At 39.8% G+C, this 24,026-nt stretch overlaps 1 protein-coding gene and 1 long non-coding RNA gene across 3 annotated transcripts in view; one reads left to right on the forward strand and one right to left on the reverse strand.

The window, feature by feature from the left end:
• The window catches only part of SPTBN1 (spectrin beta, non-erythrocytic 1), a 181,037-nt gene extending 173,857 nt beyond the window's left edge, over nt 1-7,180 (reverse strand). For both annotated transcript variants that reach the window (XM_079110171.1, XM_079110174.1), the window contains exon 1: nt 7,040-7,180. The gene's annotated coding sequence lies outside the window, so the exon portion shown is untranslated. The remainder of the gene's footprint in view (nt 1-7,039) is intronic.
• The window catches only part of LOC306643916, a 29,010-nt gene continuing 11,641 nt past the window's right edge, over nt 6,658-24,026 (forward strand). Inside the window, exons 1-2 of the long non-coding RNA XR_013759121.1 lie at nt 6,658-7,001; nt 11,605-11,757. This is a non-coding gene — a long non-coding RNA (uncharacterized lncRNA). The remainder of the gene's footprint in view (nt 7,002-11,604; nt 11,758-24,026) is intronic.

Here is a 24,026-nt window from a genome sequence, read left to right on the forward strand (position 1 = left end):
CACTAACATTTATTATGATAGGTACTAAATTATCTCATTTAGCTTTTGCGGGGAAGGGGTGCCACTGGGGATTGAACCCAAGGGTGTTTTACCCTGGAGGGACATACCCAGTCCTTTTTACTTTTTTATTTTGAGACAGGGTCCTACTAACTTGTCAAAGAGGATTGAACTTCCAGTCCTCCTGCCTTGGCCTCCCAAATAGCTGAGATTACAGGAGTGTGCTGTCATGCCTGGCCCATTCAGCTTTAGTAATCGTAACCGAGAGCGTCATCACCATCACTTTACAGGTGAAGATTCTGAGGTACAGAGTTCACCCAGGGTCACAAAGTGTAGGCTGGGAGAATGCAGAGGGCAGAACTCCGGGACTGCTCCAAACAAAGGCCTCACCATCATATTTCACTGAAGGCTCTGCAACTTCGAACTTTACACCCAATATCTACCCATCCACTTCTGTCATCACCAGCCAGGCTCTTTGTCATCATTTGAATTACCTATATCTCCTTAGCTCCTCATCCACTAGGTCTGTCTCCTATTCGTTCACCCTACCACTGTTGGCAGGGGGCTGGGTTTTGACAACCCCTGCCTCATCTTTCCCCTTCCTCTCAATTCCCTAGGACTTGCTCCCTCATCCAACAGCTGTCTCCTGTCTCCTAGCTTGTAGCGCCTTCCTGTCTCACTGTATTCTAAACTGTCAATGTCTTGAGTTATTCAAATATTTTAATCACAGAATTTAGAAGTACACAGGATCTAAAAGCTGAGTGCCAAGCCTGAGGGTACAACAGAACCCGAGACCCTGGGTTTCATCCCCAGCATGACAAACAAAACAAAACAAAACAAAATCCTGAGTGTCACACTTAATCGATGGGTAGTTTCTGCTTAGAACAATGTTGAAAAAATTTCTGAGGCTCTCCTTCAGCCCCGTGGAAAAACACAACCATAACTGATTCACTCCACTCCCACCTCCAGTACTGGGGATTGAACCCAGGGCCTTGCACATGCTACATCTCCAGTTCTTTTTAATTTTTTGCTACAAAGACTTGTTAAATTGTCAAGGCTGGCCTCAAACTTGCGATCCTCCTGCCTCAGTTTCCTGAGTAGCTGGCATTACAGACATGTGCCACAGCATCTGGCCCATGACCATTTTTTTTTTTTTTTTCTTTTTCTTTCGTACCACTCAGGGGCTTACCACTGAGGCACATCTCCAGTCTTTTTTTTTATTTTTTATTTGGGGAGCTGGTCAGGCTCACTAATTTGCTGAGGCCAGCTTTGAACTCTCCATCTTCTTGCCTCAACTTCCCAAGCTGCTGGAATTATAGACATGTGCCACTCCACCACCTGGCCCCATGATCAATTTTTAATATCTGCCAGGAACCGGAGGCAGTGATATATGTGCCATGTTTTAACCTTCACTATGATTTACTTTTATAAAATTTTTTCATTTTATATAAAAAATTAGATTTAAGGCCAGAGGGCTAATGGTTTGCTGAAGTCACACATGTGGTAAGTAAAAAGTATTTTATCTTCTGTGTACAGTAAAGCATATATATAGTTCTTGGATTCAAGAACTAATTCTTATTCAACTTTAGGCCAGCCCACACCATTACTACAACTTCAAATCCTGGCAAGAGAATGTATCCAATAATTATTTATCAAACTGAAAATAATATTGCAAAGTAAACTCAGAGTAGCTACAAATGGAGATTATTAACAGTATAAATGCTTACTTGTAAAAAAGAAATGCTTATAAATACATGTAATTATACTACTATTAAGTACTGGAACCTAAATTGATGAAGGGTTTCAGTTTCTAGCAAGTGGTCATTACAGCCTATGTTAAAACATAAATTCCACTGGTAAGAGACTTTTAAGAAATGGAACTTAGGGCTGGGATTGTGGCTCAGTGGTAGAGTGCTTGCCTAGCACATGTGAGGCATTGGGTTCAATTCTCAGCACCATATAAAAGTAAATAAATAAAATAAAGGTATTGTGTCCATGTACTACTAAAAACAAAATTTTTTTTAAAAAAAGAAACAAATTAGAACCAGCTGTTTAATAGCTCTTCTGATATAAAACTGCTTAGGTAGATTTTCAAAGCACACCAAAATGGGTTTGTGGCTCATATAGATTAAGTGTTCCCGAGAAAGAGGAAAAGAACCATTAACTGAGCATGTACTATGTGCCTGGCACTGTATACTACTGTCACATAACAACAACATAAGGAAGTACATAATACTTGATTTTTCTGAGGAAAAAACTGGTCATGGGAGTAACCAATCCAAGGATAGTACCCAGCTGTAGTCACACAAGGCTAGTGTACAATGGCATTAGGATTTAGGCTTAGATCTTTTGGCATCAAAACAAAAGTTCTTTCCAAATTTTTGTGCAATAACAAAATCATCTTTACAAGCTTAAAGGACAAAAACTGACTATGACTCTACTAAAATTATAAATGACAAATAAAAAAAACTACAAATGACTATTCATCAAAAGAAACCACAAAATCAGCAAACACAAATTAGGAGATAGTTTTTACGACACATATTATCTACAAGGGAGGGATTCATAGGCAATCTCCCTATAGAACTCCTATAAATCAGTAAGAAAAAAAAAATCAGAAAGAAAAACACAAAAGACTTAACTGGCACCTCACACAAGAAGGAACCCAAATAGTTGATAATATAAATTAACATTACAAAATTCAATATTCAGGGAAGTTACAAACAAAAGGGTTGAAATAACATTTCACTAACAGAAACTGGAGAAGATATTAAAGCTGAGTAAATGAAATGCCAGCAAGGTTGTGGACCATTTACACACCACTAATGGGAACACAACTGGTACAATCACTCTGGAAAACAGTTGGGCATTATCTACTAAGGTTGACGATGCACATGCTCTGTGATCCAGCAAATTTCATTCCTGAGAGAGAATGTGTGTGTCTCCACATGTGTACCAAGAGACTTGTACCAAACCACTCACAGCAGCCCTTTTACAGTACTAAAAAACCTGGAACCAACCCAAATCTCCATATACAGCAAAAAGAATAAATAAGCTATGGGAGAATACTCTATGCAGCGAAAATGAATGAACTAAAGCAAAATGGATGAATCTTAGAACTATAACATCAATCTAAAAATGCAAGTCAGAAAAATACTTTGATTCAGCTCTACTGCACTAAACTAGTGCCTTACTGGGGAGGGGAGACTTTTTCAACTTTAGAGGTATTTGATAGAAGAACCTAAAACACTGATTAATCTAAAGAAATCTTTTTGATATTGAGTTTTCTTAACTGAAAGAGTGGAGCAGTTTCTTAATTTAATGTTCATACAAATCATTTAGGAATCTTATCTAAAAGATGAGGCTGATGGAGAAGGTATGGAGTGGGGCTTAAGAATCTGCATTTATAAAAACCTCCTCAGTGATTCTAATGTTGGTGGTCCATGAACCTCATATGACAGCAAGGGACGTTATGAAAATACCTTTTCCGGAGATGGTTAAAAACAGAAATATGGGTGTATCTGATTGGAATAACTTAGTTTTGCTCACCAAAGTAGAAAAAAGATTGATGATATTACTTCTACAATGTTGCCAGAAAAACAGAGCGCTAAACTAGCTCTAAGAAAATGCAAAGACTGAAAACTTTAAAAAGAGATCTACAGAGCTACAGAAGGAGCTTTTCTTGCAAGGATATTAGTCCTTTCCTCATGGAAGGATGGTTTGCCTTCTAAATAGTGTAGCCAGAAGAAACCAGGGCTATCATAAGGAAATTCACAGAACATTAAATAAAGCCTGAGTACAATAAAGATCTTGGTCAGGACCCAAAATAATTAAAAGAGAATCACATCACTACATGTAAAAAATAAACAGAATTTTTTTTTTTAAATTGGGCTTCAAGATTATCTCTAAAAATATGCTCTTAGCCCAATGTGGTAGCACAATCCTGTAGTCCCAGCTAATAGGGAGGCTGAAGTAGGAGAATTACTTGAGCCCAGGAGTTCAAGACCAGCCTGGGCAACATACCAAGATTCCATCTCAAAACAAACAAACAAACAAACAAATAAAAATATGCTCTTGGTTAGTAGCTGTAAAATCCTTCTACCTCAAAATAGTACCTCCACATGGAAAGTCAGACTTTTATACACTAGGACAAAGTAACCAAACTAACTCTTACAGGAAGCTCTGTCAATGCCAGACTTTTGCTCAGGATATGTCACTAGCAAGTGAGGTCTTCTTCCTTGCTCCCAGAACATCACAGAGTTGTTACTAGTCCTGCCCCCAAAAATCCTTTTTGCAGGCCTCAACCATGGAAGTCCACCAAGGGACAGCAGCTCCTTCACTGACCCAACACTTCTCATTGTCTCAGATGAAGGTTTTGGTCACTCAAGGGACAACAGAGTTACGAAGAGCTTAACTCAACAGAGTCCTGCACCTGGTGTGTAAGTCAGAACAGCTAAACCTCCTGTGACATCAACACAGGATATTTCTTACAACATAGTAAATCCAAAACGCCTGGATAATCCATGCAAACAATACTCAAAAAAACCTTTACACACATGTACGCAATACCATTTTATACAACCAGGACAATAATGAAGCACCAATCAAGAGTTCCATATTTTAACAGCCCTCTTTTAGAGAAACTTAAAATAATGCACATATGCCACAAAATTTACATGCAATTGTGTTCTGCACTGAGATTCATTAGAGATTTTTGTTTTTTAAAAGCAGACACGCCCTTGGCTTTGAAATGTTGACCTTCCCTTCCAGTTAGTACACTGAAATTTCCTTTTTCACCTACATGTTTTAGGAGCCTGGGATGACCTCGAAAATATATCCCATTTGCCATCCATGCTGAATAAGAGAAACATAGGAATAACATTTTGAAGGGAAATGTCCTGTGTACTAGCACAGACTTAAACAGATAACATTAGGAACCATTTCCTTCTGAGATTTGGCTGAGATTTCAGCCAAAGAGCCACTGATAGTCTGCCCTTGTCCACCCCCGCCTCAGTCACATCTGTAAAAAAAAAAAAAAAAAAACAAAAACGAAAATACACATAAACAAACATGCAGCCTGTAACCATCATAATCCCACTGGTCATGCCTGGAGACAACCTGACTATTAAAATCAATACAAGTATGAATACTAATTTATCACCAATCATGACATTCATCTACCCTAATAATCCTTTAAAAAGAATCCAAATATGTAGTTGTACTTAACTTGCACAAAAAGTGATGAAATCAAAGCAAAAACAGGTTAAAATAATCATTTACTATCCATCAAAAACATAAACTCCTTTTGAAACAACCTACCGAATGCTAAAATCCTTACAAATGTTCTCAGTAATCTAAGAACTAAGATGTATTAATTATTTCATTTTAAAATAATGGTTTCCTATAGGAATTTTTCATTTTCTTGGTACTGATCAAAAACAGAAGAGGTGAAATAATGTCAGAGCTGTTAAGGTCTAATTAAGAAACAACTTTTCACGAATGAAGAAATCCATGCACAGTTGGGTTGTGGTTACAGATTATGGGTGATGCACAGAAAAGCTGCGACTGCCACCCTGAATGCACCACTGCCTCCGCACACCACTGGGCCCTGTCCTTCTGCAGCCCCTCCCTAAGGCTCTGGTTCCTCAGTCGGATATCAGACTTTGGTCCGCAACCTCTCGCCGGCTTCTTGGGCCTGCATTAGTGCTGCAGGGCGCCCCTGCATCCGAGCACAGCCAAGAGGTGAGACAGGAGGGTTCACCCCAAAAAAAAGACTCTCTCCCCCTCCCACCTAGGTGACCTGGTCCTCCTGCAGCCACATCCAGCTGAAGCAGCATGACAAGGTAGAAGCAGCTCCAGGCGCCGGCCAAGGGCAGCTCTGGGCCTGGGTGGGGCCGGGCGGGGGCCGCAGGCGCCGAGTGGCCGTGCCAAGCCCCGCCAGCGAAAACCAGGGGAAGCTGCGATACTGCTGCATTGTGCTGCATCACGGCGAGGGCACCGCGAGCCATCCATCTTGCCAAAAACGCACATCCCCGCCCAAATAAATCCCACCGAATCCCTTTTCCTCCTCTGTCGAAGTACCCCCACACTCGCCCTCTCCTCAGTATCTGCTCTGGCTTTGACGGGAAAAATAATGGACAACGTTTTGTGTACTAAACCCCCACCCCATCTGATGGCACCACCTGGCACCTCTCCTATCACAAAAACAAAGGGAAGCCCCCCCCCTCCAAAATAGAGATATAAAGGGTGACAACGAGAAGGTCTGCCAGCCCACCTCCCCAAGGCAGGCATGAGGGTCCCCGCGCCGGTACAAACCTGTTGAAGAGAGGGTGGAAGGCGCGGAAGGGCGGGCGCGGGCGGCTCGGAGCCCCGAGGCGGCTCACGCCCAGCCCTGGGAGAGTGGGGACAGCAGGGAGGGCGGGTGGCCGATGCGGAGGGGGTGGTGAGCGCAAGGATGGGGCGGGAAAGCGGGAGGGGGCCGCGCGGCCGCCGCCTCCGGCTCAGCTGCAGCGCGGCGCAGCCAGGACCACGCCTGGCCGCATCCCCGGCACCGTTACGCGCACAGTCGGGCCCTGTCAACGCCGCCCCCGCTCCCCACCCGCCAGGCCAGGGGGAGAGCACCTGAAAACATCCCCTTCGGTGGCCCCTCCGTATCCACCCTCGTGCCAGGGGCCGCTGCACTGGGTCGAGAGGAGGAGATTAGGAGGAGGAATCGGCGCTGCTGCCCTGGGGATAGGGCCCAGGAAACGCGGTGCGCACCGCTGATCTGCGGCCGCCACACTGCGGAGCCCGCCGTCCCCAGCCCCGCATCACCCGAGTACTAATAAGCGTTGGAGACCAAGGCTCCCCGCGTCGCCCCCGCCCGGTATCTGCAGCCTCCCCGCCCCCACGCTGCTCCCCGGGCGCAGGGCAACAGCGGGCAGCAGCGTCCTTCGGCCCTGGGCCCGCGCCCCTCCTTCCGCCCGCCCGTCGCCGCTGCGGAGCCTGCCCGGGAGGCAGCCCCAGTGAGTTGGCATCTTCCTGCCTCGGGCCCCCTACCTACCTCCAGGGATGGGGTGGGGGCGCCGGGGTCCCGTCCTCCTCCCGCTCCTCGGCGGCCGGGCGGGTGGGCCGGGAGGCGACTCCGCGGGGCTGTCCGCGGCTGGGGCCGGGGCTCACAGGACGGGACCGCTGGGCGCTGCTGCGCGGGGTTGCGCGCTCGCTCCGGGAGGAGAGGCGGCCGAGGGAGGGACTGGAGGAATCCGCAGCCTGCACGGCAACAGCTGCACTGATTCCGGGGGCTGGACGGGCGCGCGAGGGGCGGGGGGTGGAGGGGAGGAGAAAGCCGGTAGGGAGGGGGCGAAGGGCGGGGAGAGAGCGCGCGGGCGCGACGCGGGCTCCGACTGCGGGCGCGCGCGCACACACACTCTCCCGCACGCCCTCCTCCGTACTCTCCCCCTCTATTCTCGCTCCCTCCCTGCCTGGAGTCCTCCCTCAGCTCCGGCTTACAGACCCGAAGCCCCGAAGCCGCCCACCCAGAGCCTGCTCGGCTCGGGAGCCCAACCTTGGGCGCGTCCATGCTTTCCCGAGCCGAGGTTCTTCCCCGGCCCAGCCCGGACCTCGTCCCTAGCGGCGGGGACTGGCTGGTCGGGGTGGGCATCGCTGCCGTCGCTACCCCAGCAGAAGGACAATGGGGGCTTTGTCCCCACAGCCAGCGAGGCCCAATTTCACGTTTAATTTGAGGCTAATTCGATTATCGCTATGGAAAAGGGCAGCCTAATTTTCTCCGTGACTTGTGCAGCCTCTTTTCGGCTGCGATGTTTGCGTTTAGAACCCGATGGAGAGTGTTGGGGAGGTTTGGGAACGTCATTTGCTTGGTTGGCTTTAGATCTGTGTGAGGATGCCTTATAGGTTCCGCCCAAGCTTTAAGAAAGATGACGGTGACCCTGTCCGTAGAAACTGAGTGTTGGGGGAAGCCGGGGTTCTTCCTCCAGGGTTAATATATTAAGCTCCTTCGTGAATGCTTTTGCACCCTTTCCCACCAGGGTAGTTAGGAACAGACCCTACAAGTGGTTTATCCAACTCCTGCCTCTCTTGCCTAAGCACAGGCTCAACTTTAACCAGAGGCCAGGTACTGGCCCCTAGACACTCAGGAGTGGTTTTGTCCTGCTGCAATGGAGGCCTCAGACGACTTGAGGATTTGGGTTTTTCCCTACCCACATTTTCTGACACAGACTCTGAAGGATTCCTTGAGTTTTTGTTAAGTGCCCATGCCCCTTTTCAAATGTCTGCCCTCCTTCCTATCACCCCCCCACCCGCTGCATACTGAGTACAATTTTGGAACTGCCACTGTAGGGGAAAAAAGACCATGACTACGAAAAGAAACCCTCTTTAGAAAGCAGGGTATGGAGAAAATGGCTTTCTCCCTGGTCTGTAAGGTGCCCAAGACAGCATTATGGACTTTCAAAGAGAAGACTGCCCATTCTGTTTGGAGAGGTCTTTCACCCTGAAAGATCTGATCACCTGGGTAAAAAAATAGAAATACAGGATAGTTAAGTAGCTTGGATCACGCAAATCGACAGAACCTGTCCTGATGGGTTTCAATTTTTGTATGTACTTTTAAAATGAATATTTTAAGATAAAACTAAATGAAATTGTCCCTGAAAACTGAAGATGATTCTTCCTTTTAGGCCTTCACGGCTAGTTTATTTGTACTAAGGTTTACTTTTGGCATATGTGCAAAAAATTGAGGAAAGAAAATAATAAAAAATAACATTTTTCTCAGAAGGTTGATCAATACAACCAGAAAGTAAATTCCCCAAGGACAGGATTTTTTGTTCTTTGTTCATCGTATAGCAGGAACTTAGGGGGTTCTCAAGAATTTGTCAAATAGAATTGAACAGAACCAACGTGGAAGCTGCTGCCCTCCGTAGGTAATGCAGGAAAGCCATGAAAAATGAAAGTTGTTTCCTTTCACTTCTTTATTTTTTACATGGTTCCAGCACCTCCCACCCACAATGTTAATGGAATACCAAAGAAAACAACAGGCAAAACTGGGAAATACCACACTTCTATATCGCTTCCTTTATCACAGATAACAGTATTTAAATAAATCTTCATTTCATGGATGACTCACTTCGCCTTACCCATTCCCCCCCCTACTTAAGTTTTTAAATTTTTCTTCAAAAAGGACCATACACAACCTTAGTGCTTTACTCTAGCAAAGCACCAATAATTATTCCAAAAATGTGAGACAAGTATTTAGAGTTTCACTGTAAATACTTGCTTTACAATTTCAAATTCTCATTCTTCAGTGAAAAAAAAAATGATCGCCCAAGAGAGTAGAGTGTGCCAATGACCAAAAAGAAACAATTCAAAGAATAGATATAATCTATATCTGGAGAGATAATTGGAGAAGACATCTCTATGAAAGGCAGAAATCTTCAAAAAAATGTAAAGCTTTATTAATGGTGGCAACTCAGAATAATTATTTCCAAATATCTCAGAAGCAACTTTGTTGAAGTTTATCTTTACATTAGAATCGAGGTTGATGTAAATGAACCTAAAATCCATCAATATCACGTCTGTAACATACTAATCTCACTTTTAAAACTGGGTGATTATACACAACTTTGTCTTCCATATAAATAGTATTTTGTTAAGAAAATTTTGCAAATATAAATTTTCATTTAACTTTCCATTTAAAATGTAGGGTGAAATCTTGTTAACATCTATATTAGTAACTACAGACTATATTATAAAGCTGTAACACACACAATTTCAAAATCTTATACAGGTACCCAAATCAATAAAGGTTAATTTACTGCTTTATAAAGTCAACTATAAACCAACCATGGTGGTGCATGCCTATAATCCCAGAAGCTTGGAAGGCTGAGGCAGGAGGATCAAAAGTTCCAGGTTAACCTAACAACTTGTGAGATCCTGTCTCAAAATAAAATAAAAAGGGGCTGGGAGTATAGCTCAGTGGTAGAGGGCCCCTGGGTTAAATCCCCAGTAAAGTAACACACACAAACACACACACACACACACACACACACACACACACACACACACACTGAAGTCAACTACAGTTCTAAGAGGTTCTCTGGAGAAGCTGTCTTCCCTGTGTCAGCTCAGCATCCCAGAATACTTCAATATTATAGTACCTCAATTAATGTTCTGGTAATCTTCATTATAAGGGAAAAATGTGATAGAAAGCTAAGCACCAGCAACTAAATACTCCTAGAAATGATACCCAGTTCTCTCACTACATTTCATTTGCCAAAGCATGTCACATGGCTAAACTTGAAATCAGATCTTGATAAACAATAGGATTATCTGTTATAATCTGTTTTATTTAGAAAAGAAAGAATGATACTTTATTTCCTTATTATATTACATTAGCCCATTTAGGATCTATCTGTTATTATACAGATAATAGCCTCAAACTTTAAAATCAAAACAGATTTTGAGAACTCAATGAAATTTTCTTAATTTTTATTTCCTCCTAAACTTGACTTCCTTTTAACCCCAAACTAGTCTGGGAAGTTTCCTCATAATAGAAATGTTTCATTTAAGGATTCACACAAAATTTTCTACTGGAAAAACCTATAGACTTAGGTGTTTAAATTACCACCATCTGAATGAATGCTTTTTAAGCACGAATAGCACATTTACTGCTTCATAAAGAAATGTATTCTTTCATTTAATCAAGAAATATGTCTTATATTGTTCTAGGTTCTGAAATAGAACAGTGGGCCAAAGAGTAAATAAATAAAAATGACTCCTTCATGAAACTTTCATTCTAGCAGGGAATACAATGGATAAATAAGTAAAAGATATGCACAATGATAAATCTGAATATATGGTAATCTGAATTCATAGAAATAATATTTATAAAATGATCACAATAAATAGTCTCAGCTTTCTATGAAGGATCTTTGAATTTTCTCTGGTAACAATAATAATGATCATTAATAGCAACTATTAAATGCTTTCCAACTTTTAAGTGTTTTAACAAGGGCCTAGTATTCAAAACATACAAAAAATTCTTCTAACCCAAGCTACAAAAAGACAACCTGATTCAAAAATGGGCAAAGGACTTGAATAGATTTTTCTCCAAGGAAAATATAAAATGTCCAAGAAAGAGATGAAAATATGGTCAACATCATAGTTATTTAGGAAATGCAAATTAAAACCACAATGTGATACCTCTTCACACCACTAGGATATCTTTTTTTTTTTTTTTTTAAGACAAAACAAGTATTGGTGACAATTTGGAGAAATTGGAAGCCTCTTACACTGCTATTGGGAACGTAAATGCAGAAGCTGTTTTGAAAATTTGGCAGTCTCTCGAAAAGGTAAACAAAATTAAAAAAAAAACAGAATTATTATAGAATTGAAAAGAGATACTCAAAGAAATCATATACACTAATGTTCATAGTAGCAATAGTCACAATAGCCAAAAGGTAGCAACAACCCAAATGTCCATCAGTGGATGAATAAACAAAGGGTGACATGTATCCACACAGGGGAATGTTGTTTTAGTTAGCTTTTTCATCATTGTGAACAAAAGATTTCACAAGAACAACAGAGGAGGAAGTTTTATTTGGGGCTCATGGGTCTCAGTCCATAGATGACTGACTCCATAGCTCTGGGCCTAAGATGATGCAGAACATCAATCATGGCAGAAGGACTTGGCCGAGGAAAGCAGCTCAGGATATGGCAGCCAGAAAAGCCAGAGAGCAATCTACTCACCAGGAACCAAATATAAAACCAAAGGTAAGTGCCCAGTAATGTACCTCCTCCAGCCATACCCCACCTGCCTGTAGTTACCACACAGTTAATCCATATCTATAGATTAACCCACTGATTATGCAACAGTTCTTACAATCTAATCATTTTGCCTCTGAACATTCTTGCATTTATCACACTTGAGCTTTTTGGGGGACACCTCATATCTAAGCCATAACAAATGCTATTCAGCTGTAAAAAAGAATGAAGTACTGAAACATGCTATGATATGGATGAACTTTGAAAACATGTTAAATGAAAGAAGCCAGATGTAAAAGATCGCGTATTGTGTGACTTCATTTATGTGAAATATATAGAATAGATAAATCCACGCAGACAGAAAGCAGATTGGTGGCTGCCAGAGACAAGAATCTGTGGGAAGAGAGAGAAATGGGGTATACCGTTTAATGAATACAGGGTTTTATTTTAGGATGATGAAAATGGTTTGGAAATAGATAAGGGTGGTGATTGTACAGCATAGTGAATATATGAAATGCCATTAAATGTTCACTTTAAAGTGGTTGTTTCTATGGTATGTGCCACTTTAATTTTTTCAAATCTATTTCAAAAGTAAAAGTCATTTTTATTAGTTCTTCATTCAACATGATCTTTCAATAACCCACAGGTCATTAGTTTCGTCAGATAAATGGGCTTCTGCTTGTTCTTGAAATTTTTCCTGCGTTCTCTCCTGAGAAAGAATTTACCATAATTTATCTCACAGATAGAAGCTATCCTATCCTACTTGTAAATTTTCTGGGAGCTTGATTCCAATTATCTCGCCACAGAAACGTAAGAGTGATTCTGAATCTTTTCTGTTGAAACCAAACAAAAATTTAAAAACAGTTTGAAGAATCTCCCTTTGGCAAGTAGAAGTTATGAATAAGGAAAGGAAAAGTTCTACCTCCTCCTCCTTTTTTATCAGAGCTTTATAGTTATACATAGTAGTTGGGTTCATCCTTACAAATTCATACATACATGAAAATTGATTTTGATTCATGATCCCCCTTTTCTCTTCCCCTTTACTCTCCCATTCTCCCTCCTCTCTCCTATTCTCCTTCCTCTATTCTACTAGATTTCCTTTCACTCATCTATTAATTTATATTTGATTCTTTATGTTATACTATCCTTCTCTCCCCACCTCCTGTTCCTTTATTTTATTCTAATTTCTGCATATGAGATACAACATTCTACCTTTCAGTTTCTGAGTTTGGCTTATTTCACATAGCATGATATTCTCCATTTCCATCCATTTATCAGCAGATGCCATAATTTTATTCTCTTTTATGTCTGAGTAGAACTCCATTGTGTATATATACCACAGTTTCTTAATCCATTCATCTATTCATGGGCATCTGAGTTGATTCCATAATTTACCTATTTTGAATTGTGCTGCTATAAACATTTATGCGGCTGTGTCACTGTAGTATGCTGATTTGGGGAAAATACCAAGGAGTGGGATAGTTGGGTCATATGGTAATTCCATCCCTAGGTTTTTGAGAAATCTCCATACTGTTTTCCAGAGTTTTACTAGCCTGCAGTCCCACCAACAATGCACGAATGTTCATTTCTCCCCGCAACCTTGCCAGCATTTATTGTTCATATTCTTGATCATTGCCATTCTGACTAGAGGGAGATGAAATCTTAATGTACTTTTTGATTTGCATTTCCCTGATTGTTAGAGATGTTAAACATTTTTTTTTTCATATGTTTGTTGGCCTTTTGTGTTTCTTCTTTTGAGAAGTTTCTGTTTAGTTCTTTTGCCCATTTATTTATTTATTTATTTATTTATTCTTGGTGTTAAGTTTTTTGAGTTCTTGGCATATTCTGAATATTAATCCTCTACCAGAGGAGTAGCTGGCCAAGATTTTCTCCCATTCTATAGGCTTTCTCTTCATGATTTTAATTGTTTTATTTGATGTGCAGAAGCTTTTTGGTGTGTTGGCATCCCACTTATTGATTCTTGGCTTTAATTCTTATGCTTCAGAGGTCTTATTAAGAAAGTCAGTGCCAGCACCTATATGATGGAGTGTTGACCCTACGTTTTCTTTTAGCAGTGGTAAAGTTTCTGGTCCAGTTCTTAAGTCTTTGATCCATTTCAATTTGAGTTTCTTGCAGGATGAGAGATAGGGGTTTAGTTTCATTTTTCTACAGATAGCTATCCAGTTTTCCCAGCACCATTTGTTAAACAGATTGTCTTTTCTCCAAAATATATTTTTTTCACCTTTGTCACCTTTTGTCAAATCAGATGGCAATAGGTATGTGTATCTCTGTGTCTTCTATTCTGTTCTGTTTGTCTTCATGACTATTTTGATGCCAATACCATGCTGGTTTTATTATTATAGCTCTTGTAGTATAATTTCAGATCAGATATTGTGAAGCCTCCTTACTCACTTTTCTTGTTTAGTATTGCTTTGGGTATTCTAGGTCTCTTATTCTTCAAAATGAATTTAAAAATTGTTTTTTTTTTTTTTTCTAATTCTGTAAAGAATGTCATTGGTATTTTGATGGGAGTTGCATTGCATCTGTATATTGCTTTTGGTAGTGTAACCATTTTGACAATATTAATTCTACCTACCCATGAACATTCTGTATTTTTCAGCATTCGGTAATTTTCATTGTAGAGTTCTTTACCTCTTTGGTTAGATTAATTCCCAAGATTGTTTTTTATTTGTTTGTTTGTTTTGAGGTCATTGTGAATATAGGATAGTTTTCCTGATTTCTTTCTCAACCAAATCACTGGTGCAGTACAGGAAACCTCTTGATTTATCAGTGTTGATCCTATATTCTATTACTTTGCTAAATTTATTTATAAGTTCTAAAAGTCTTCTGGTAGACTTTTCTATATATAGGATTATATCATCAGCAGAAATAGTTTGACTTTTTTTCCTGTTTGAATTCCTTTGACTTCCTTTGTGTGATCACTCTGGCTAATGTTTTTGAGGACTATATTGAATAGGAGTGGCGTGAGTAGACAGCCTTGTCTTGTTCTTGATTTTATTGAAATTTTTTTTAGTTTTTGTCCATTAAGTATGATTTTGGCTTTGGGTTTGTCATATATGGCCTATATGATGTTGAGATAAGTTCCTTCCTCCCTCACTTCTCCAGTGTTTTTGAATGATTGGATGTTGAATTTTATCCAAAGCCTTTTTGCATCTATTGAAGTGATCATGTGATATTTGTCCTTAATTCTGTTTAAGCTGTGAATTACATTTATTGATTTGCATATGTTGAATCAACCTTGCATCCTTGGAGTAAAACCCACTTGATCATGGTGTATTATCTTTTCGATGTGTTTTTGAATGTTTTGCCAATATTTTTAAGGATTTTTATATCCATGTTCATCAGGGATGTCGGTCTGTAGTTTTCTTTCCTTGATGTGTCTTTGTCTGATTTTAGTATTAGGGTTATACTGGCTTTATAAAATGTATTTGGGAGTATTCTCTCCCCTTCAATTTTATGGAATAATTTGAAAAAGATTGGTGTTAGTTGTTCTGTAAAGGTCTTGGAGAACTCAGCTGAGAATCCATCAGGTCCTGGGTTTTTCTTTTTTGAAAGACTTTTTATTGCTGTTTCAATTGCATTACTCATATTAGTCTGTTTAGGTTTTCTACATCTTCCTGATTCAATTTGGCAGGTCCTATGTGTCTAGAAATTTCTGAATGTCTTACAGATTTTCCAGATTATTAGAATATAAATTTTCAAAGTAGGTTGTGACAATCCTTAGGATTTCAGAAGGGTCTGTGATGATACCTCCTTCTTTTATTGCTGATCCTTTTGATTAGTGTCTTCTCATTCTTTCTTTTGGTTAGTTTTGCTAAAGATTTGTCAATCTTTTTTATCTTTTCAAAGAACCAACTCTTCTTTCCCTTGATCCTGTGTATTGTTTTCTTTCAACATCTTAATCTTTTCTTCACCTTCTTAACCTTTTGTCTTCTTAACCTATATTGTCCAATATAGTAGCCACTGGCCAACATAGTTATTGAGCATTAAAATGTGACTGGAGTGGCTAAACTTTTAATTTTACTTACTTTTATCAGGGACTTGGGCATGCTAGGCAAACACTCTACCACTGAGCTACACATCTACCCCTAATTTTACTTAATTTAATCAATTAAAATTTTGATTTAAAATTGGTTCTTGTTTCAATATTGATTCTTGGTTCATATTATCAAATATGTTTGGAGCAAACTGGGTGACAGATCTATTTGCTTTAACTGTAAATTTTATGAAATCTACCTACACATCAGATTTCAGAGACTTAGTTAAAAAGAATATAAAATATCTCAATTTTTTAAATATTGATGGGTTACAATGATACTATCTTGGACATAATGGGCAAGAAAAAATCTATTTTAAAAATTAATTTTACTTTTTTATTTTTTTTTCATGTGGCTCTTGTGAACTCTGGGGGAATGTGATTTCAATTTCTTATTCATCGGCCTATGAATTTCTGCAATTTCTTGAATGAATTCTTGGCATGAATCTGTCCCTTTTCTGGAATCCTTTATATTGACCAGCAAACTATGTCAAACTGGGGGAGGGTGAGGTGAGGTCTGTTCGAAGGCAGTGACTTTTCCTTGAGCTGCCTTCTGGTCTCAGAAAAGCATCATGACTTGCCACCCACAGCCACTGAGCCCATCGTCATGGGGCGCCATGAGAAGCCTGGGAAGTTGGGCCTTGTTTTGGAGTGATTGCTTTGTGGCACATTCCAAATTCTACTTGTCTTTCTTCAGTTTTCTTAAGCCTAAACAGTTAAGGTTTCCAATTACTGAGGACCTCACTGACAATGTCTGGAACAGCAATGTCCAAGAGAAATATGATGCAAGTCACATATGTAATTACATTTTTTCCCCAAGAGCCACATGAAAAAAAATAAAAAGGTGAAATTAATTTTTAAAATAGATTTTTTCTTGCCCATTATGTCCAAGATAGTATCATTGCAACCTATCAATATTTAAAAAACTGAGATATTTTATATTCTTTTTAACTAAGTCTCTGAAATCTGATGTGTAGGTAGATTTCATAAAATTTATAGTTAAAGCAAATACATTCATTACCCAATTTGCTCCAAACATACTTGACAGTATGGACCAAGAATCAATATTGAACCAAGAACCAATCTTCGAATTAAAATTTTAATTGATTAAATTAAGTAAAATTAGGGGTAAGGGTATAGCTCAGTGGTAGAGTGTTTGCCTAGCATGCCCAAGTCCCTGGTAAAATTAAGTAACATTAAAAGTTTCGCCACTCTGGTCACATTTTAATGTCAAATAACCATGTTGACCAGTGTCTAACCTATATTGGATAATATAGGTTGAGAAGGCAAAAGGTTAAGAAAATGAAGTCTAATAGGTCACTGGTTTGAGGGAAAATGCCTCCATCCAGATTAAGAACTTATTCTGGCCACTGTGCCCCTTTGATCATAAGCTTGATGTTGGGATAACTTCATTTCTCGTCCTTTGCCCTCAAATGTGGATTTAGATATATGATCATACCATAAATATTATGTTCTGTTCTCAGAGATAGGGATGTAAAAAAAAAAAAAAAAAAAAAAAAAGTTGAAACACCAAGACTGTCTGGGTATCCAAGTTCTTTCCTTACCTGTTTCTCATGATTTGCAGGCTACTTTCTTCTCTTGAGTTCTTCTGAAAAACAGTTTAATTTTAAAGAAAAGGTTCTTATTTAAGACTAAAATGGGCATCCTTAAAGTGTTTAAAAAATGAAGAAACATTACAAATTTCCATTGATAAGCATTTTCCTAAATGAAAGACAAAGTATAATAATTGTTATTATTATTATTACTGTTTGAACATTATTCTTTTTTACTATATATGTACAGACACTCTGCTCAGGACTTTACATGCACTCTTTAATCTTCACAGTTAATCTATATGGTAGATATCCCCATTTTACTAATAAGGAAACTAAGGTATAAAAAGAAGTTGGGTTATTTGCTTTAAGTCTTACAGGTAGGAAGTGAGGAAAAAAGAAACCAAATGCAGGTCTATCTGACATTGAAGCTATTTCCAAGAGTTTGAAAAGGAAAATGGGATCTTAAATATTTACTTACATAATTACTCAAAATATATGGTCAAAGATATTTTTTAAAACTACACAGTTTAAATAAATTTTTTAAAAATATGTTTTTAGATGAAGGCTGTAGGGATATATCAGAGTTTGAAAATTTTTAAGCACCTGGACTCTTGTGTACTTATGTTTCAAACAGCCCAACTTGAAAGTCATCCGCTTCTTAATAAGTGCTGCCAATATGGAATAAGAAAAAACAAAAAACTTTTAAACAGAAAATTCTCCTTGTGTTTGGTGAACAGAGCAGTATTGTTGTTTGTTTTCTGGAGGGGACAGGAGATGGGGGTGGAGGTGGGGGATGTTTGTTTTTATGAGCTCTGCTTTGAAGAGCTCTTCTGAAGCCTTCCCAGGAGCCGCCAAGCAGGAGTGCTAGGGTTTAATGCAACACATGCAGGGTAAGTATGGGCCTGTCTCAGCTGCAAGTCATTTACACTTTCAAGATTCTCTCCAAAAGAGGACCTTGGACCAAGCAAGCTGGAATCATTCACTGGATTTCAAATTGCTAGGGACTCTGTAGGAGGAGGAAAAATATTTATCAGTTCAAGTTTTTTTATGGGTTAACAGGATTTGAGAACCTGGGATTTCACCCATTGGGTCGGAAGATTTATGCTGAGCATAGATTCTATGGGAAAACTAAAAAAGTTACCCCAAAGCATTCTCTGAACTGTGTCTTCTTATTGATGTAGGCCATACCAGCTTTAGCCGTCCTTAAGAAGGGAAGCAACCTTCTCCAGTTCCTCTGTTTATTTGCCCTCCAAGAGATTTGAGAATTCGCTTGACTTGACCCTTCTCCTCCCTCCAACTGAGTGCTCCCAGATGGTCCAGAAAGAATAGGAATGCTGGTACTGCTACCACTGGCCTCTCACACAATCATCAGCTACATCCTGGGTGGATGGTGGCTTCCGTTTTCTGAACCATCAGAATCAGGAGGCAAGAACTAGAGAGCAATGTGGCCCACCTGAGAAGAAAACTCCAGTAATACCTTAACTGCCAGAGTTTCACCTTTCCAGGGACAACTACCATAAGAATTGTACCCTAATACAAAGCTGTAGCAATAAATTAATAAATCATTCCTTAGTTTGTCTCTAGCCCCTCTAAAAACTGAAATCAACAAGAGAAACATCTGTTTTGTTAAGAATACTTTCACAAAGATCTCCCTTTTAATTTTAGAGTTTTCTTTGACTAGACAATATATTCCCATTATTAAAAAATCAAATTGATATTAAGGTCAGATATGGTGGCATATGCCTATAACGCCAGCCACTCTGGAGCCTGAGGCGGAAGATCTCAAGTTCAACGCCAGTCTCAACAATTTAGCAAGCACCTCAGCAACTTTTATTTTATTGGCTAACAAAAATCTGGGGATGTATCTCAGTGGTAAAGTGCCCCTGGGTTCATCCCAGTACCCCCCCCCAACACAATATATTAAAAGATATGTACCCCATTCATCTCACTCCCATCCTGTCCCCATTTACCCTGCCCCTATTCCCTGTAGGTAACCACACTTTAAATTTTTTAAAAGATTTATGTACTCTTCCAGGGTCCAGTGTTTTGGGTTTTTTGTTTGTTTGTTTGTTTGTTTTTGTTTTTTGGATTTTTTTGGTACTGACAATTGAACCCAGAGCACTTTACCACTGAACTACATCCCCAGTCCTTTTTTCATTTTAAGACAAGGTCTCATTAAGTTACTGAGGCTGGCCTTGAACTTTCAATCCTCCTGCCTCAGCCTCCTGAGCTGCTGGGTTCACAGGCATGTTCCATCTCACCTGGCTTGTGTCCAGTGTTTTTTAGGCATATATAGACAAAACCAAATATTTTTATTATTTATCTCCATTCTGTATACAACAGGTAGCATGCTACAAACACTATGCTGCCCCTTGTTTTTCTCACTTAATACATCCTAGAGATCTTTCCTCATCAGCACTTGTGAAGTCCCCTCCTTCTTTTTTTTTAATCATTATAACTGCATAGAATTCCATTATATAGATGTTATGTAGATTGTATAATATATAGATAGATTACATTGATATTATTTCCCCCATCATTCAGATAAAGACACTAGCACTTGCCCAGTCTCAAAGCTATCAAGTGACAAAGAGTGTGCTGAGCCCCCTGGGTCTGATTGAAAAACCAGTGCTTGTGCTCAGGCCCACGTTATCTAAAAGTGGCCCACAAGTGCACAACCTAGAGGGGAACAGAGTTCTGTGGTCTACTAAGCTCAAGAAATATGAAGATAAGCAAAGTTAGGCCTGCCTTTAACTGTAGATATGCTTAGATACCTTAATATGCTTCCATACTACATAAATCTACCAAGAAGTGAATGGTGCATCTCTCATTTCCAAAGCTAATTTTAGCCAAAAACTTTCCTAAAAGCCTAAATAGATTGTACTGGAGAAAGGAAGGAGAGGCATATTTCCCTGTGTGTATTTGCATGCTTTACAGATGTATAACACCCAAATATGAGAGGGCACTTGAACCTTTCTTCCTGAAGGCAGCACAAAAGAGAAGTTATCCAGACTTCCACATCTCAGAAAAGTGGTGGGTTGTCTTGTTTTGTCTTTGAGTGCATGTGAATTTAAAAAAAAAAAAAAAATTTAATTTTTGCTTGGTATCAAATGGAAAAACCTGATTTGATTTCTAAAGTAGAAATCACCTAGTTTCCATCCTAATTTTTTCATACCCCAAGGTAAAGACGTTGGGAACCACAAAACATATGTAGGACAATTTGCCTATATGATGTCTGTGAACTTATCTTCCTGTTAATCAAATGTTGTAGCATATCACTATAAAATACAGTCTGTCCAAAAAAAAAAAAAAAATTTTACCCTCTTCCTCTGAAAGTCCTCAGGAAATGTAAAACTTCTACTACACATCATATGGCCCAACTAAGTAAAACCTTTGTTATTAAATAGGATTCTGAAAATCTTAAAGACATGAAATCATTATTCTTTGTCTACAAATTCTGTCCATTAAAGGACATTTTTCTAGGTAGTTATTATTGCATTTGATAAATTAGGTAGAACTTTCTTTTCAATTCCAGGAGTAATTTCAGAATTTGGGGGCATGGGGAAGAATATTGGAATGAGCAGAAATACTATTGGTAGTGGTTTTATTGCATCATAAAATGACCTCATTGTAAGGATGAAAATGATACTGATGCCAATTTTTATTTAGAAAGCTGAAATATGGGTAAAGACTTAGACACAACTCTAAACTCTTGCAAAAACATGTACAATCACTCATAGTAGGGTTAGTTCATAGTTTAGGAGATGTTTGATAGTGATCTTTTCTGATGAAAGATAGGATTGACTGCTAGGTGTTTTTCCTAGGAAAGTTTTTGCTTATACTTTGCTGCTGTTATTGCTCTGAAAACCTAATTTTAATCACTCAAAACTATGAACATACAGGCCTTCTATTTTACCAACTGTATTATGATTGGACAGTAAAATATTTGGGCTATCATTGTTTCATTTTTGCCTTAAGACTATAGTATCAGGAACTCAAAGGGAAAATTCAAATAAAAAAGAATTGTTCATTTATAATCTTCCTTAAACCACAGTGAACACTATATTAGTGTTACGAATGCTAGCAAGATAGATTGGAAAATAGAAGAGGGCAGGAGAATAAAGAATGATGCTAATTGCACATAAAATACAAATTAATTTAATTACTCAACTACCAACACAACTAGCAATACAAATATCCTTCTTTTGGGCGACATATAACATGTACGAATGCATTGGAATGTTTCTCAAGTAGAGGTAACTGGGTCCCCCAACCTGTGGAATATACCAACCTAGTGATAGGGTTTGCATTCTAGGAATCAGGGAAACTGAAATTCTGTGTGACTCTGATGACTTCCTAGGTTATTAGAGGATAAGAAATTCTGTGTTCAAGATCATGGATTAAAGGAGACTTGAGATGGCCAACCTGAATTGTAACTGTGGCACCACCTTCCCTGTGAGCTCAGACAAATGACTTCATCTCTTGCGCTTGTTTCTTTATCTCCCAATTTCTATTCCAGATCTTTCAGAAGCCCTAGGCATTCTGTGTGGTGTATCAGGAACAAAACCAGGAGGTAGAAAAGGGAGTAAGGGAGAGAGAGGCAAGTGCCTGGTTAGGAACATGAAAGTATAAACTTCTTTTAGCGTGTATTGAGGGTGTTTCACATTCTGGACCATTTCTTACCTCTTTATACATTTTCTCCTGGCTCTTGGAATACTGAAGTTTCCATGGAACATTCCAGGAATGATCATCAATTGTATAGTTCTATTAAAATAACTGGGGTCTATTTATAAACTACAGGAAATTGTCCTTGCTCAGGATACAGTCTGAAGAAGTACTTAAAATTGGAGAATGCTGTCAATCATCCATATGTTTTTCTCTATTTATAGTTTCCCAAACTGGCCCTGAGCATCCCTATCTCTCTACCTTTGCTCATGCTGTTCACACAGATTGGAATGCCCTCCCCACTTCTTCAACTTCTCCTTTAAGGCTCAGCTCAGGTTCCACATTTTGGGGAGTGAGGGTGGGTAGAAATTTCTGCACTTTTTTGGCGTGTTCCTCTGCCTCCCACAACTCAGGGATCTCGTTTTCTAAAGTGAGTCACTTGCAGCCTGTAACACATCACTTAACACTCAGTTAAGTCCCACCCTGTATTGTTCTCTCTTTTCAGCCACTGCATAACACTGGTCTTTCCAGAGAGAGACTCTAAACTCCTTGAGGAGGGGTTCCTGCATGATAACCATGATAGCATCAAATATAAAATTAACAGCATGGACAGCTTTGACCACTGCTGGTAAAGTGTGGTGGTTTTCCAAAAACCAAAGGAAAGAAAATCACAGAAACCCGATATGCGTCATAAAGACAAGTTGAGCTGAGCCACTGTGGTTGAGGTGGGGGTAAAGAGAGGCATACTGGCATCCCACAAGCTGGGCCCTGCTCCCTGCCATTCTGAGTAGACTCTGAAACACTGATAAGAGTCTCTCTTTCTCTTCTGCTCTGTTGGTGCCTAGAGTTCTCAGACTTCCTGCTGAGAACCCCTCCTTCCCTAGTACCCAAATGTGTTAGCCAGTTTTGTGTTACTGTGACAAAATACTAAAATAAACAATTTAACGAGAGGAAGGGTTTATTTGGGGTCACTGTTCTGGTGGTTTCAGTCCATGGTGGGTTGGCTCCATTGGGTGAGATGAAGTGAGGTGGATCCTCGTGATTAGGAGTGCAGTGTGGAGCAAAGCTGCTCACCTAATGGTGGCTGGGAAGCAAAGAGAGGGGACGGGGCTGGGGTTCTAATATCTCTTCCAAGGGCACATTTCCCATGACCTACTTCCTTCCATAAGGCACCACCTCCTAAAGGTTCCATCACCTCCTAATAACTCCCACGAGTTGGCAACCAAGTGTTTAGCATATGGGCCTTTAGTGGACACCCCAGATTCAAACTATACCACTGAGCTTCCTCCTTCCGTTTCCTTGGAGTTAAAGCACAAACGTGTCTGGGCTTAGCTAATAGGACTCTCAGCTAAGCTAACACTGTACATCCTTCCCCAAATTTAAGCTCCTTGTCTTACCCAGTCAGTTGGAGAGCTCAGTACGGCTGATCATGAAGTAATCCTTGTTGTTATATCCCTCCCTCTATACTGCCTCAGCATACAGGCTGTATGTTTAAAATTCTGGAAGTCTCCAATAGTATTTCCTATTTACGGAGACATACTCTTCCCATAAGCAAACTTCTTTCTGCTTTATACTTTCAGCCAATTGCAAGGAAACAGTAAATAAATTTCCAGTGATACTTTCATGATCACAAGATACATATACATTCAGAGTAGCAGGAACAGAATAAAGAGTGGCTGTACTACTCCTTGGTCTTGGTATCACTCTTCCTGTCCCTAGCCCCAGCACTGTACTATACTCCTGTAACTGACCAGCTTGGCTGACTATTCTCCCTAGCTTTCTGCTTAGATTCTTGCTCTGCCTTCAATTTGTCAGACTTGATGACTGGACCAACAATGGCTGTGTCAGTGACTTTATACTTTCCTTGCTCCCTCGGAGGTGAGGATGGAGTTTTTACTCCAGATGCTGGTGCCCTCAGCTGTGGTTCACTGATCTGTAGAGTCTACCTGATCCTAGCCATCTCAGCCAAGTCACGACGCCAGGCCCTGCTAGCCACAAAT

The sequence above is a fragment of the Sciurus vulgaris genome (genome assembly GCF_902686455.1).
Source record: "Sciurus vulgaris genome assembly, chromosome: 14".
In the NCBI taxonomy this organism is placed as follows: domain Eukaryota; kingdom Metazoa; phylum Chordata; class Mammalia; order Rodentia; family Sciuridae; genus Sciurus; species Sciurus vulgaris.